At 45.6% G+C, this 16,310-nt stretch overlaps 1 long non-coding RNA gene across 3 annotated transcripts; it reads right to left on the bottom strand.

Annotated features, from left to right (window-relative positions):
* Window positions 1-7: 7 nt before the first annotated feature.
* LOC104914073 lies at window positions 8-13,095 on the bottom strand. 3 transcript variants are annotated; one of them, XR_004161875.1, is made up of 7 exons: window positions 9,160-13,095; window positions 5,466-5,626; window positions 4,719-4,843; window positions 4,355-4,534; window positions 2,356-2,546; window positions 1,176-1,905; window positions 8-616 (listed from the first exon to the last, which is right to left on the bottom strand). It is a non-coding gene; the product is annotated as an uncharacterized LOC104914073 (long non-coding RNA). The 3 variants fall into 3 exon arrangements; XR_795814.3 differs by lacking the exon at window positions 8-616 and having other exon boundaries at window positions 952-1,905; window positions 2,356-2,560; XR_795812.3 differs by lacking the exon at window positions 8-616 and having other exon boundaries at window positions 952-1,905.
* Window positions 13,096-16,310: the final 3,215 nt, after the last annotated feature.

The following is a 16,310-nucleotide window of genomic DNA, read 5'->3' as shown; positions in this document are numbered from 1 at the left end:
GTTCTAATGGGCTTTCTAACTCCCTGGCAAATGTCCCCCGCCTTAATGCAAAGAGAAGAAGCCTATTACAAGAAGTCCTCGTCCCCTCTCCTTTTTTTAATTTAATTTATTTTTCTGCTTGTTCTTCTAAAGCAATGTCATCACATTGCTCAACGCAGCAGCCGTGCAAACTGCGGCACTGGTCTCTGAAGTGCTGAAGTTTTCTCTTATAGAATTTGTCAAGAATTCCCGTCAGCTACCCTCAGCTTGAGAGCAGCCGCTGGGTTCCAGTATCAGTGCTGTCTGCAGCCCTTCCACAGCCAGGCTGGCTCAGCTCCAGCACCTGGAATGGGCTTCCGGAGCCATCTCCTCTCTTATCACTCACTGCGCCGATAGTCAGCCTGCAACAAGCTCGACCTTCTGATTGATTTGAACTTTGGCCAACAGGAAAACACTTGTTGTAGCAGCACAGTCAGGCACCCAGCTGTCTGCTTTGTGTAACGGGGCAGTGGGGTTAAATTAAGGCCCGTTCCCCACCGTGAGCACAGGGGAAGAATGGAAACTCACCAGATGTTGGCATCAGGCTGAGCAAGATGTAAGTGCAGGTGGGGCTGTCAGCTCCTGCCTCGTGCTTACGCTGCAGAACGCAATTCAAAGAAAAAGAAACTTTCCAAATCATTGAGAAAAAACCCTCGTTTGTCACCGTCCTGCATTCTGCTGTCCCCATGTGCCCTCCCAAAGCCAGCCCCGCGCTGAGGACACCTCCTGAGAAGGGTCACTGCTGATCCCATGCGCTTCGTCACCAACGATGACCAACAAAACTTTGGGACTAAGGGAACGTTTCCAGGGCGTTGAAAATAGAATTGGAAAGGAAAAGATTTAGTTGAAACAAACAAACATGTTCATCAAGCTGCCACAGGCCAAAGTCTGTAACTTCATGCCATATTTCAGACTTGGAAAGGAGGAAGGACACCAAAACAACAGAAAATGGATAACAAATAGTAAGTGGAAAGCAATGCAAAAACCAGAATGCAGGAAAAACCACGCTAGAGTGGATCCAGATCTCCTCAGCTATAATAAAGCTATTTTATATTAATGTGAAGGGGAATTTATGAGTTTGTTCTCTGCCATCTCCACAGGATTCAATCTAGGCAGACCTAAGTACCGAGAAACAGTTTTTCTTTGGTGATTCCCACCTTGTGAAGCCACACAGCCGCTGCTCTCCTGCTGGTCCCATGCTGCTGCTGTGCAGGGCAGCAGCTGTCACATCAGATCTGGCCCTGCTCGGATGTGGCCACACGGACAGCCCCGGCTGTGCTCGCTGCAGCACGGTGTGATGCCCTCAGGTCGCTGGGGACGCGCACTCCCTCCTGAGGGTCTGCAGGTCCATTCCTAGGCACTGCCAGCCCCCAGGGGCTCCGGGAGGAAAGCAGCCCGGTACCGCTCTGCTGCTCCCTGCGGGCTGATTGCAGAACTGCTGTCACCTGCAGAACCACTGTAATCGTTGTGCCGGTGCCAGAAGCCTTGCTCATGCTGGGTAACTCTTGCTGTCTCTTTAGAAGGGATCCACAGAGCCGCAGCGGTCTGCAGCCGCCATACGACACCTTTTCTTTCTTACCAACACCAATAAGGAAATGGTGCTACGTACCCAACACGTGGTGCCTTCGGGGCAGTGCAGCCACTACTTCAGTCTGGTGGCCGGAGTGCAGCAGCGGTGCCTTCAGCAGAGATGAAGCCTTTGCCTTCAGGGCTGTGCTGCAGCACGGAGCTCTGCACGAGGAGCCCTGAAGCACCGTCAGGAGGAGCACAGTGTTCAGCACTGACTCTTCGGGTGCAGAGGGAGAAAGTTTGGAGAGCAAGAATTCTGCCATTCAGGGCTCATCAAACAGCCACACATGAAAATCCAACCTGCAGGGCCCCAAACACCTGGCAGCAAGGAGGGAAAAGCACTTTTTGGTTTTAAAATATAAGAACATAACAACATTCTGTCATTTGGATCAGGTCTCCGTGTCCATTCAAGTTTGGAAAGATAAATATAGCCAGCACCTTATAAAATATTCATTGAAGTAAGCACTGCACAGGACCCAGGACTCATTGTGTGTGTGTTCAGTACTTACAAGTGTAGCTGTGGTGAGGAGCTGGGCTCGACCCCTAGCTGTGGTGCATAAGGGCTGGTGGGCAATCTGCTGCTGCTGGCTTACCAAACCATAAACCACAAACCTGTCATGTGGGTGGGGACAGCTCTCAGGTCACAGAACAAGGCTCACAAGTCAACAGCACAATTTGCTGTTAATCCACAGCTCATGTGTCAGCTGTAAGAGTTAATGTTACAAGCAAAACGTTTGGCACAGACCCTAGGAAATGCTTTTATTTTACCTGGTTGGTTTCTGTTGTCTTTGTGAGGATGGTTGGGGCTTTCTCCACACCCTGTTGGGGCTGCAGTGCTGAGCATCTGACTCATCCATCCAGGCACGGAGCACCTCCTGGCTGCTCTCAGCCACCGGTTATCTCAGATCATCATCAGTGCTTTGGATGACCGAATAAACAGGATTATCCTCTCCCGGTGCCTGTTAAGTCAAAACTGGATGGTGATCCTATTAGTGGATCGCAATAGCACGAGGATATCCAAGCAGGAGATTATCTTTTACTTGCTCTGCGGAGCTGAAAACAGCACTGGGAAATTTTTAATCTCCATGAAGGGGACAGTAGAGCTCACAGAAAGAAACCCGAATTCATACCATCCCCTCAATCAGCTGCCTAGCTCAAAAAAAGCCTCATGATCGACAAAGTCACACCATCCTTTCATTGATACAGTAATGGATTTGGGATGCCAGTGGAAAACATCTCACATGCATAGCCTCTTTCATCCGAACTGATCCCAGCAAGCCTTACAAGTGCCACATGCCAACGGCACGTGGGATTAACAGCACTTACAGGAGCCTGTCTGTGCTCCCACTGAGGTTACAGAGCAGGGGCACTCACTGCTGAGTCAGACATGGGCTGGAATGGGGCCAGGCTGCTGAGCTCAAGCCTTGCATTGTGCTGAACAACGGGGCAGGTTGCGGTAGGGCACAGAACAGTGCTGTTTGTAACATCTTGATAATTCACCCTTATTTGTTTTTTCCAGCATTCAAGGTTAAAAATATTGCGAGAAGTTGCAGAGGAGGAAATACCCATATTTAATCTCCAATTAAAATCTCCTTAAAGAAATGATCTGGTTTTTAAAGCAGAATATCAGGGAAGCAAGCCAGCCATCTCCCAACACCTTTTAATAAATGCATGCAGAAAAATAAATTCCTTCAAAAGAAGCTTTGAAGAGTGTAATTAAGCATGAAAGTTACCATATATTAAATTATACATCTAGTAAAAAAAGAGTCATTAGCCCAGCAAATGGGTTGTTAATGATTTCAGGTTTGCCTCAGGCTGCAAGCTAACCAACCTGTGATGAAGCAGCCGCTGGGCTGCTGCTGAGCCTGGCTGCTGCCACAGACCTTGCCCACTGCTTGACAAGTGTGGAACAACCAAACCTACTGTAAGTCACACCAAATGTGACCTGTAGAAACAGTTGGAGTTTGGGGCAGGTGAAGTGCCAGCTTTGAGGTGCTGGGAGCTCCTCCGTGCGCCAGACCTGGTGTGCATCCAGCTGCACTCCCCCACTCCTGCTGGGTCTCCTGGTCCTCTGCTCCTGCCCTGAGGGCTCCCAACCCCATGGAGTTCCCTCGTTCCCTCCAGAGCTGCCACCGCCCACGATCCCCACAGCAGAACTTTGGCTGAAGCCTGCCTGCCTTCAGCACTGAGCTGGCTGCCTGCCCAGCAAAGGGAGATGTGGCACCGAGGGGCACCGTGGTAGGGCACGGTGACATGGAGACGTGGCCACGAAGGCCCAGCTGCTCTGCCTGTTGCTGGCCAGCTGCTGCTCCCCTCCTCTCTCTGGGTAATTTCTCCTCTTCCTGTGGTGCAACCCAAAAACACAGAAACCCATTTCCTCGCTGGGCCCTGAGCTGCACTGTGTGCTCCCTGGAGAGCTGCTCACGGTCTGAGCTGACAGAGCACTCCCCCTGAGCAGAAGTGGTGTGAACACAGCACACTGTGGGATGGTCCAACAGCAGAATGAGACTCTGTTTGATTTAAGGAAGCTCTTCTGTCACTATTTCGTAACGAGCAGTTCTGGTTAGTTCTGACTGTTTTCAAATAAAACAAAGAGGCGTTTCCCTCTTTTATGGTTCACATGATCGAAGGGCCAAGATTTATATTTCCACAGAAGAATAAATTGGATCATGTCAGCAGACCATGGCATGACCCCCAGGCCCAGCTCCCACCAGAGCAAGGCCACATGCCGACGAGGGGAGGGAGTTTCTGTAGAAACAATGCTTACCAATAGCACCGAGAGTTCAAGTTTCCTTTCCCGTCCACCTTTCTGACAGCAGCACTCGAGGCACAATCTCAGGTGGCCTTTTGGGCCCCATTTAAGACATCTACGTCATTCTATGTCAGATAAGTCACACGTATGGTGCCTGGTCCTTCCTCCAAGTGCTGTTGTTTCTCATGGTTATTCCTACAAAAAGAACATGGCTCGACTTTGGCAGCAGTTGCACAGACTTCAGGGTAAATATAGCTGCCGTTGACTTTCCCTGAGCCTCAGATACTTCTGAAAATAAGCTTTCTGGCACCCACTGAGGAACATGCTGAACATCTTTAGTTACATGCCCCCAAATAAAAGGAACCCATAAGATCCCTACCAGCAGCCATAAGAATTCGATTTGAGATCACATTTAACTCTCGTTAGAAATATTCAGGTGCAGTCCATCTCTCACTCCACTGACAGCAGTCAGAGTATCTTCAGCGGTGGCATCACAGAGTATAACTGGAAAGTAAGATAATTAAATAAAAGAACTAAATTATTCAATTTAACAGCCTCTCCTGTATGGGTCCACATGCAGACTGGAGGCTGTTCTAAGGGCACCTGAGCTTCCACCACGCTGACCCCAACCTCAGCTCACACAGCTCTCAGGTCTTCATATTTAAAATACACTTTCCAAATTTGTTTTGTTTGTAATACATTAAAAAAAAACAAAAAACAAAAAAAACCCCACCAACCTTTCCCACTAAAGCAAGTAGATTTTCCAGTGAACTCTAGCACTTAACCCTGCAGCACTTTACTATTTCTAGAGCATGAGTTTCACATTTTTTCCAGGAGAAAAAAATATATGCATGAATTTATAATGCCACTGTAGCAAGCAGAGGAAGAATCCTGGAACAGAAAATAACCCGAGCAACAATACTGGGCTCAAACTTTCCCAGAAGTTCAGGAGCAGCAGCCCACTTCTGCTAAGGCTGCAGGCAGTTCTGTGCCCCTGTATGCAGCTGCCCCATCCATCAGAGCTGGGTGCTCTGTTATGGACAGCTTTTGTTCCTCTGGCTCTCTGCTGTTCCAGGGATGCTCTCCTGAAGGGAACAACCCTGACACATTTTGTTTCACATCCTACCTGGCTGGCATGGCCTTGGTGTGGCCTTTATCACTCACAAGTGAGCACAACAAATGAGCATTGCTTCTTGCTGAAAGCATCCCGGTCTGCCCCGAGTGTCCCAGGAGGATTTTATCACCACAGATGGTCATAGATGGGAATCCTTTTCCATAAGTCATCTCCTGATTAGGAAAAATAGTAATAAAAGAAAATTATTTCATTTCTCCAGAAGAGCATTTTGGAGGAAGCAAACCAGGGCTTTTTGTTCTGTTAGAAACCTGTCTGGGAGGCCTCACCCACCCCATGCTCTCCCACCATCTGGGAGAAGATGAGATGAGCCTTCTGGAGCTGAGATACTACGTGCTCATGGTTTCATTCAGAAACACGAAGGATAAAGTAAACTCTTTCTTCATACCATGTTTCTTTTCAGAGCTAAAAAGCCCTCTGAGGATGGACTGCAGCTGCCCAGAGCTGGGCTCAGGGGGCTCTGCGGGGCTTCAACCTGCTGTGCTGTCATCCCTCCCCACAGAACCACTACCTGGGATCAAACTACTAAACGTCATTTATTTGTGTTGCCGCTCCTTTGCAAAGATGTGCAGACACTCTGGGCAGCACCAGAAGGGAGGGCAGGGTGGCTGTCCCATACCCAGAGCTGCCTCGGAAGCAGCTACTGCTATGAAAAATGGAAGAATAGCTCCCGTTTTTAATTATCTGATCGAGTTTTCCACACTAAATCTAATTGAGACAGCAAGGTGGGGGCAGTATTTGAAGACAGACAAGGCATTTGCATCTGTTTTGCTGATTATAGTAGTTGCACATTTTACTTTAACACCAATGGGCTGCAACTGCTATTCAAATGATATGGAAATTGGTACTTTACACTGAAATCTCCCTTAAGCAACAAAGGAAGGGATTAGCACATGGCTCTGCTTCTCCTTTTCTCTTCTTCTTTTCATTTTACTAAAGCACTGTGGCAGTGGAAATCTGATGGCTCATAAACAACACCTGTATCTTCTAATTTTTATTATGTTAAGCTGCAGAATATTTGAACCCTTTTGTGTAACTATAACAAAACAATTTTTAAATTAAAAAAGGATCTATATCTAAAACACTCAATTAACTTCATTTTCACAGGGCCTATCTATCCCAGATACATAGGTACACAAGTGATCAGCTGGGTGCCTGCACAGAACCTGCCCCTCCTGCACCCACGGAGGACTCTACGTGGGGTCAGGGCCACCCAGGACTCAATGGCTGCCCTCAACCCCCTTTCATGCTGTCCCACAGATGGCAACTTTCAGTGAGCTTTAATGGAAACATTGCATGAATGCACCCACTCAGCACAGTTGTCCAGGAGTTGCTGGAGAAAACAAAGGTGCATTGCTAATAAGGTATTTTAATGCAATCCTCCGCAGAACCAGTGATAGAATTAAATTGTAAAAGAGTTGTGAGCTGTGCAAACATGCCTGTGTCAAAACTTTGGTGCTCCAGGGACCTGGGATGGGGGAGATTGTCAGGTCCTCACCAAGTCATGCAGTCCTCTGTGCTGAAAATTGCTGATTCAAACACTGAAGCACTGAACACAGTCACTGCGTTCTCACATTCCACTGAGACACCTTCAGCTCTTCATAGAGCACAGACGGGATTAAACAAAGCAACTCCTTTCTCTCAATAAAATTTCAGTACGTGACCCACAGAATAGAGCATTATCAGTCTGGAACTGCCCACGTTACACAGGGACCCAAATTCTGCTCTTACCCACTGCCCCACTGCCTTCAGCGGATTTTTAACCACAGAAACGAAAGGGCAACATCACTTCAAAACATCCATCATACTAAAACCAACACAACGGGGCAGGCTACAGCACATTCATGCAGGAACTCTGATAACTGCGTTTGCACTTCTGGTTTTGTCAGCCACACATGAATATTTATGCACATTTCCATGATGTGCCCCTGGTTTGCATAGGGCACAGGTTGTCAGCAGCTGAAAGCCATTAGCATCTGACAGCTGCTGAAAGAGCTTGTTTGGAACAAATAGGTGTCCTGTCCTGCAGAGCAGGCAGGTGATCAAGGCATCGTTAGGGGCTGCAGCTCTGGCAGCTGTCGGACAAGGAAGGCCCTCCCTGTGCTGCTCAGCCCGGCCTGGAGCAGGGAGATTTAATTATCACCACCACATAATGGGTGGTTTGTAGAGGCTGAGACCTGACAGAAACAGATAGTGGGCAAACAGAGAGCAGATCGCAGCCGATGGAGCAATTACAATCCAAATAAGAGCCCATGAGCTGAGAGAGCAGATGTTGCTGTCCATCAGCATCTCCCCATCAAATGTATGTTTGAATGGTATTTGAGGAAAAGGTAAAGGAGCATTACTTGCAGACCTACGGGATGCTGGTGGGGGATGCTCAGGGACAGGTCCTCACAGGGGAAACCCTGGGGATGTCTTGGGAGCAGAGGTGGGGACATCCGGTGATGGGCATTGAGAGGGCCCAGGAGGGGGCACCTCCCCCTGCAACCAGCACCTCCCCTACCAGCACAGCTAGGGCAGGAATGAGCTGAAGACTTTGTATTCCACGGCAGGGAGAGAGGTGAGCCCTGTGGAGTGGGCAGACAGTGCTGCGTGTTCCCACCTCAGCCACAGGGAGGTGAACAAAGCCCACAGAATCCTGCTGGGAAAGGCTGCGTGTACAAAGTGTACCCACAAGTGCCAAACGCTCCACAATATCCATCCAAGCAGCTGTGCTTTCTCAAAACCAGAATAAAAGCATTTGGTGGGCAGAGATGAAATTGAGTGGTCAAATATAACAGAAGAGGTACATTGCAACGTTACCCTTCTGAGATGCTGGAAATACATGCCTTCGTCCCACACCAGGAGCACAGCAACCCCATTCAGCACTACTCACACATCACTCCAGCACACATCTGCTTTTGGGGAGAGACTTGAGAGCACATGGGACTGGGCCTTCATCTCACGTTCTGTGCCCGTGGTTGCAATTATAAGCACAGTCATGGTGAATGTCTGCGCAAACAACAAGCTACAAATCCTCTTGGTACTTCCTGGGTCGTTGCTTCACTGGTATTCATGAAAACAGTGAGCATGGAAGTGCCCTCACTTTTCTCCAAGCATATGCATGATACAGCTCTAATTGACATACCTTGAAATTAACAAGAACAGCAAACATCTGTGCCCAAAACCGTGGGTGAGGAAGCACCCTCCTTTTCTCAGAGCTCACAAAGCATTCGTTGCTGCCTGTTTGCACTGTGTTTTTAAAACATGGGTTGTTTAAAATATACACAAATAGTATTAACAAAGACCTGCATTTCTCAGGGCAAGTCTCTGGCACAAGCACTGCCTTCTGTCTGATGTGCAGTGATCTTTGGATGTATTTTTAGGCACTGTCCTATAAGCAATGCCTCTTGCACCAATTGCTTCTGCCCAGATATAAACCAGCAGTAACCGTGAGAGCTGCGTGGGATGGATTTGTGTTTTCTAAAACTGGGGGGGAAAAGACAATTACTGAAGTTTGGAAGAGGGTCTAAGCTGCACAGCTTTCTCATTTGTTTAATTCGAACACGTACAGAGACTGCATGCCATGGGTAAGGACACCGCAGCACACGGAGAGCCAGCAGGAGGCTTCTCAACAGATCACACCACAAACCGAACCCGTGCCAGAGTTCAGAGGGGTAAAATGAAGGATTTGTTCCTTTTCACTTACCATTTAGAAGGGTCACACGAGGGAGCAATCAGTACATGAGAGATGAACAGAGTTCCACTTTTATTTATTTATTTTGCCAAGGTTCCTGAAGGAAAAAAAAAAGGTTCCACAGCCCTCTGTGCCCACACTTCTCACTGTCTGCCCACCTTGCAATGCTATGACATGATAGAAAAGAAAATATAACAAGATGGAAGAGCAGCAAGGTCTCAGACTTCAGCAAGTGAAGACCTGCTTAGACGTGATAACAGCGGGTGCAGAAATAAGAGAAAGAAGCTGCTTACCTTCAGGTTACCTGTGAAATGCTGTCATACACAGGCATCTCCAAATGAGATACCTTCACTTTCACTGCCAGCCCTTAAATGAGGGCTGGAAGGGGTGGATCCTGGCTCCAGCCTTTCCATCACTCAGATGCATTGCTTACATCTGAGCTCACCTGGGTTGGCTCTGCCTTCTCACCAGGTGCTCCATCACTGCTTCAAGCCATGATGTACCATTTCCACTACAGTCACAGGACACAGCTCTCAGAGCTGCACGGGGCCCTCGTGGCAAACCCTCCACCCTCAGTCCCCATCCCTGCCATGTGCCCACACGCTTTACACCACACACAGCAGGAGGAGTGCCGGCCGCCTGGCTGTGCAGCACAGCTCTGAGAGAAGTGATGCCAAGGAGCTGCTCGCTGTCATTTCCTGCAATTAAAGACTATTTATTTTCAAAGCTCGTGCTGCCAACCCCCCCATCTGACTGTCACACTTGCTGAATTTTATTTTCAGAACATTGTAATTTGTTAGAGATCACATCCAACTGGTTATTTGGCTGTCTGGGTTTAAATACCACCTTTGTAGCTAATCCCAGGGCTCTCTATCACAAATGTGAAAATTTAAGAGAGCTTTCTCCATTTGTATCTCATGAAGGAATTCTCTTCATTTAAGGCAAAGGATGGAGTTCTCTGCCAAGTATTTATATACAAATAGAATCACAATCTCTGGCTTTGTGATAGGAGCTGCATCCTCAGGGTACAATTACGGCAATTATCTGGATGGATCTTCTCATCAGTAACCTTTGACTCATCTCCTACGAACTGTCAGTCTTCATCATCAAATGGGGAAAGCAGTCTATTGTTTCTATTCAATCATCTGCTTCTGAGAAAGAGAAAACCCCACGATGAGGACAGCCTGCCTGCCCATATCCGTGACCTCCTGCAGCTCTCCCGCATCTGCCAGGCGGGCGGCAGGGACTGGCAGCAGCTCACTGCTGTGCTGCACTGCTGTCATGACGAAAGCAGCAGGCGCCCTCTGAAACTTCTGCATTTCTTTTAGGGATTTCAAGGCAAGCAGAAAAGATCTTTTTGCATGCAAAATACAGATGCATCTCCTAGTTCTAAAAGGTGCCGAATGCCTCAGTCCTCTGTGGGGTCTGTTGGTCACCCATTATTCCTGGGACGTGGCCCCAGTAGGAAGGCAGCACTGTCCCAGCTCCCATCTAACTGTAATGCATTACACTGAGCTAAAAGGGACTGCTAATGATTTGCACCTATGCAAAGATGGAGCATAGTCTTGCATTAGCACTACTATTGTGCTTACTGCCACATAGCTGGTACTGAAACACCAGCAGAAGTGCTGTTGGAGGGCACGGCCTGGGGGATACAGCCCATTTTAAATGGAGTAATCTTAATTTGGAGTCAGCAATGCAAAGCAACATGGCATGAAAGACCACGAATGACTCAGTTCTAGGAGAACGTTTAATATAGGATGGTAAATAACTACTCTAAACATTTTTAGAACTTAAATTATTGTGAATTATTATGGCAAAAGTACAGATGAACTGCTATAGCAAAATAATGGAGAATCACTCCTGCCCTAAAGAAGTATGGCTTAATTCTCCAAGCATACAGTCCTTCCAGAAAATGAGTAGCAGTTCCCAGGCTGAATTACAATCACTATTAGCTGCTACATACTCTTGGATAAGGTGGTAACAAAAGCAAACAGTAATGTCCCTCCTTGCTTTCACCCCATTAGCTGTGAGTGCTGCTGTGTGAGCAGGACAAGGATACAACTAATAACAGACCAAAACTGGAAAAAAATCAAAGCTAGAAATAAACTAAATCACAGTGGTGAGCTACCACGGGAGTAAGAAGCCAAATTCTTCATCGTCAAGTGCCAATTCAAAATGGAAACAGATTGAATGAAAACTGTCAGAAGATTCCTCACACCTTCGTATTGCTCACACACCCCCATAGCTCACACAGCCTGTAATGCTAGGCAGAACCCAACTGGTTTGCAACCGACTTAAACAATAGCTGGGCTAACTAGAGCCCAGCAACACCAATGACGTTTGCCTGAAGGCATATTCTATTAATGTCAACTGCTTTCAGATGCACATTTAGTTTCTCAAACAAAAAAAAAAATTCAATATTAAACTGTGCAAGTGGAAGTTAGTGTAAGAGCACACAACCTTCTGTCCCACACGCCTCTACCACCACCAGTCACACAGAGCAGCTCCCTTCATTGCAGAAGGCAGCACTGCATCTGTACCCCTGTCCAAGAGTTCCTCGTTTCACTCTTGCTACTTTTGGAAGATCTTCACGGTGTTGAACCTGCATCTCCTTTGTGAGCTTCCTTGTTACCAACAGCTGAATCTCCCTCCGTGTTTCCTCCCCACAAGACCCTTTGCCACCAGCCACAACCATGGCCTTTAGTCGTGCTGCCATAGTGCTTTTACATCAGCCTAAGCTCTGACCTTTACAAAGTTATGAATGTTATTTCACTTTTAATACTCGGAGTTTAATGTCTCTGGAGGAGATTAAGAGCACCAGCTTAATGTCTTTAGTTCCTTGCACATTTGCTCACTGCTTTCTAATGTAACTTAATCACTGCATGCTGCCACACTCCTCAGTTTCTATTTTGAGTTCAGTGAGATTCTTTAAACAAGCAATAAGACAGCAGCACACTGTATCATCAGTGGGTCTCATTGCTCCTAAAAGCAGAATAATTAAATCAGAGATTAATTTTCTTCTGTGTTTCATCTTCCTCCTCTGTACAATGGAGACAGCCATAGCTGCTGCTGCGGGGAGCTGCCAGGTTTTCACAGCAACAGATACAATTGCTAGAGCTGCGGGAGCAGGGAGGAAAAGGAGGTGTGCTTAGAGCTGTGGGCAGGGAGCTCTGGCTGCAGCTGTAGCAGCACAACGCCTTTGCTTCCACCAGTGCCAGTACTGCCCATCAGGGAATGAACCAGGCAGCACTGCCATGAGGGGCATCTCAGGTTTGAGGTCCCACAGCTGTCACTGGATTCTTTCTTTTATAGAACAAGACAACGTGCACCAGAGCAGGCTGGTATCAGAGAAATGGCGGCTGTGTTCGTTTTCCAATTGCAGTGTAGTTGTGAGGTCGTTAAATAACAGTAACAAATTAATTCTAACTAACAAAAAAGTAATCGCTGTGAAGATCTTGAGCAGATGACAGTCAGTGCGTTTTGTTACTGAGACTCAGCAACCAGCAACATTTAAAAGACACAAACAGTTATTTTGGATACGAAGGAGAGGATATCAGGAATTTAAGATGGCAGTTAATTTCTTGGAAAGGAGACAATTCAGGAATGGAAACAAGCTGGAAACTCACTGTTCTCTGCTCTTACAGAACACTGCCCAGGCAAAAGATAAAGATCACTGTGCGGTGAAATCCCAGATCACAGCATGCCGAGGTGCCTCATGTGTACAGTGACACTGTGCACTATTCCTACAGCACTGTAGGAGTACACGAGCACAGGAGTGCAGGCTGGCACGGCCCGAAGAAGGCAGGCTGGACGCTGGGGCTGTGCCCCCTGGGCACACTGCCTCCTGCAGCCCATCCCAGCAGCGTGCTGCTGTGGGAGCAAGGCAGATCCTCAGCCCGTCCTCCTTCCTGGCAGCGCGGCTGCAGCTCGTAGTGACAACCAGAGCTTCGTCTGCAAAGAAAACAGCTAACAAGAGCTCTTCTTTAGCCTTGACCTGTGTAAGATGTTAAGCGAGACACCCGATTTCAAACTAAGGCAAAAATAAATAAGTGAATTAATAAAAATTTAAAAAAGAAAGAAGGAAAAAAAAAGAATCAGAGCATCTTTGTCACGCATCGAACTTTTGCTGCTCTGCTGTCGGAAGAGATGCGAACCGGTGCTGCCATCTCCAGGAAGCGCTGCCGATCGCCTCCACCGCGCACCGCTCAGCACCAAGCCGTGGCAGCACAGCTCACAGCACCAAGCCGTGGCATGGCAGCACTGCCATGAATATCTACTTCGTGACATGAACCACTCCTGAGCGTTTAATGACTCCTCTATAATTAGTAACATGAAGTTTTTAAAAATTGGCATCTGTTCAGAGTATGGTCTGTTTTAAAAGAAACAAATAAATGTGTACTGATCTTAAAGGTAGAAATAACACCATTAAGTTAACTTTGTAAACTAATCATCTGGAAGCCATGGTAATGCAAGTTCTTAACCACGAACAACAATCAGTGTTCCCAATTAAAAAGCATGAGTCCATAAGGAATGACTCCTGAACAGGTCAGAAGAATTCTTTCTTGATTTCAAAAAGGACACATTCTGGCTTCTAACTATTCAAACAGTCATTTTTCAACTTCATTAAAATCTTTTATTTTTTTCTTTTACATTCCTCTTTGCATAGTCTGATGCTCAGATACCAGCACAGGATAGCATTCAGCTTGGTTATTATCAATTGAAGCAAGCAATATACTCAGAACATTGATAAAGTAACTTATACAAACTTCAAAGGTGAATTTCAACAAAGAAATGTGTTGCTCAGAATTTATAACAATAATGAAAACCTTTATGAAAACAGACACAAAACAATAATTTTTAAACCTTCTTAAACACTCAAATAACAACTACTATAATGGAAGGAGGACAAAGCTGGTGAATAATCTTAATAAATGAAACAAACTGACTCCTAGTAATTGGCACAAACATCTGATACAGAGTGTTCACTGAAAGGAGAGTTGGCAAATGTTCCTTACACTGAAACATCACTGCCTTTCATTTTCTCACCTCAGGAAAATACAAACAGACTGAAGTTCACACAGCTCTCAGTTGTACAGAGTTACTAAAGAATAAATCTGTTTCAGGTCAGCATGTAAATCTAGAATTCTATATGTAAACCTAGAAGAAAAATGACATTCAAGCTGAAAGAAACCTACTTTCCTAACTTACCTCAAAATTAGCTTGTTTTCTTCATTCTGCTGTGTGAATGTAAAAAAAGAGGTGAAGCTTCCCTATAATTTTCAGAAGCCAGTCCATCACAGCCACTTCACGAGGTGGTTCTGTCTTCTGCTTTCAAAGCTGTTGCCTCTATTCCTTCTAAAACACGAACAATCTCTCTGGCACAATGTTCACTCTTCACAGTAGAGACATCTGGGAACAATTCCAGATCAGTTTTGCAAAAAATTAAATATTGTGGTGATTAACCAGAAAGACAAGCAAATATTTCAATAGTTTTCACTATTAGGCAATTTAATGTAGTGGATAAAATAGTTCCAGTATATAACATCATATCTTAACTTTCAATTTATTTAGAGAATAAAACTATTTTACATTGAATATTATATGATGAGCCAGGCAAGGAAGTAGCACAGGTAGCACTCATTATATGTTTAGAAGAAAACTAAGCATTATGTGTGGAAATTTAATTTTCATATGATAATATAATCAACAATTGAAAAAGAAAATGTGTGTTCCAGCAAATCACTGCTGGCAGCAGCCAGAAGCCATTTCTAACAAGGGCTCAGCTCTTATGGTAACAGCCATTAATGAAGGCACATGGAGGATCCCACAGGCCCTGCATAATGTGCAAGAAGTGAACAGCAATGTGTACTCCCAAACGTCAACTATGTTAAAAAAATCTGGAACCAGCACAGAAATTCTAAAAGTTGTGCATGTCAAATAACAGACTGAATATCTGCATGAGCAATATCTAATGAGACATTATCTTAGCTGTAGAAATTGAAGCTGCCAGATGAAAGGATCTGAAAGATACCAAAAATATATTGTTTGCATGTACCAAAACATTAATAAACAGCTAAATCTAATTATTGCAAAAGCATACACACTGCAGCTGTAAAATTCTCTCTAACCATACCATTACAGCCTTACCAGTGAAAACAGAAATGTCAGTGCTAATGTAAACTCAGCTGCTGATATATATTCATTAGATTCTGAAAGGCTTCAACATTTCTTACTCTGTGTCAAATTTTATCTCCATGTCATTGGCCACAAGTCAGTATAGGTATAACCTGCTATATCAAAACGTAATGTTTGAGGACACCTAGGCCTCAGATATATTTCCATAATTGTCTCTTGATGCATGAGGAGACCAGGATCCTGCCCACAGCCTTGCCTAACTGAATTTTGTATCTATTGTGCTTTGCCTAGTCAACAGAAATGCACATAAACAAGGAAACATCTCTGGATCAAATTTAGACTGTAAGGTAAAATTGCTAGAATATTACCATGTATGTGATGACACGCTAACGTTTGAGAGTATTAAAGTTAACTTCATCTCTTTTAAGAGTTGCAAAGAAGAGAAATAATTGTGCCAGGAATACGCCAGCAGACAGAACAGGTGTTGCTGTTGTCCCTATGGAGATCTCTCTGAGCTCAGCCAGTGAATGGATCTGAATTGATTCACTTCTTAGGAACCTTAACCTAATGAGAAAAGATGAGGAAGCAGAAGAAAGAGAAGGAAAGGGATTAACTACAGACCATCCTCTGTTTTATATCGAAGGAATAAACGCTGAGTGCTCAAGAGCTACCTACACTGAGTAACTCTCAGGGATTACAAGTGCCCTTCTGACTGTACAGATGTGCTGAGCCAAGAGCCATAAACGGGCCTGGTCACCTCTGCAGCACGACAGAAGGACGACTCTAGCTATTTAGATCACTAGAGTTTTTATTGCTGGCTCATTATCTGATCCAAGTATGAGAGAAGAACAATTTCTTCATTAGGATGCGTACTGAGATCAATGTGCAATTTGAGTTTTGAAAATGAAAATGATCCAATCTGATTTGTATTAAAGCAGTGTATTATCAAAAAAATGGGCTCACAAGGAAACTCACTACGGCTCAACACAGCAAGGAGTGTTTCATTCACCTTTATAAAGGCAAAG

This window comes from Meleagris gallopavo, chromosome 22 (assembly GCF_000146605.3).
Source record: "Meleagris gallopavo isolate NT-WF06-2002-E0010 breed Aviagen turkey brand Nicholas breeding stock chromosome 22, Turkey_5.1, whole genome shotgun sequence".
Classification (NCBI taxonomy): Eukaryota; Metazoa; Chordata; class Aves; order Galliformes; family Phasianidae; genus Meleagris; species Meleagris gallopavo.
The sequence above is the reverse complement of the archived record's forward strand: the minus strand, read 5'-3'. Positions and strand labels throughout refer to the sequence as shown.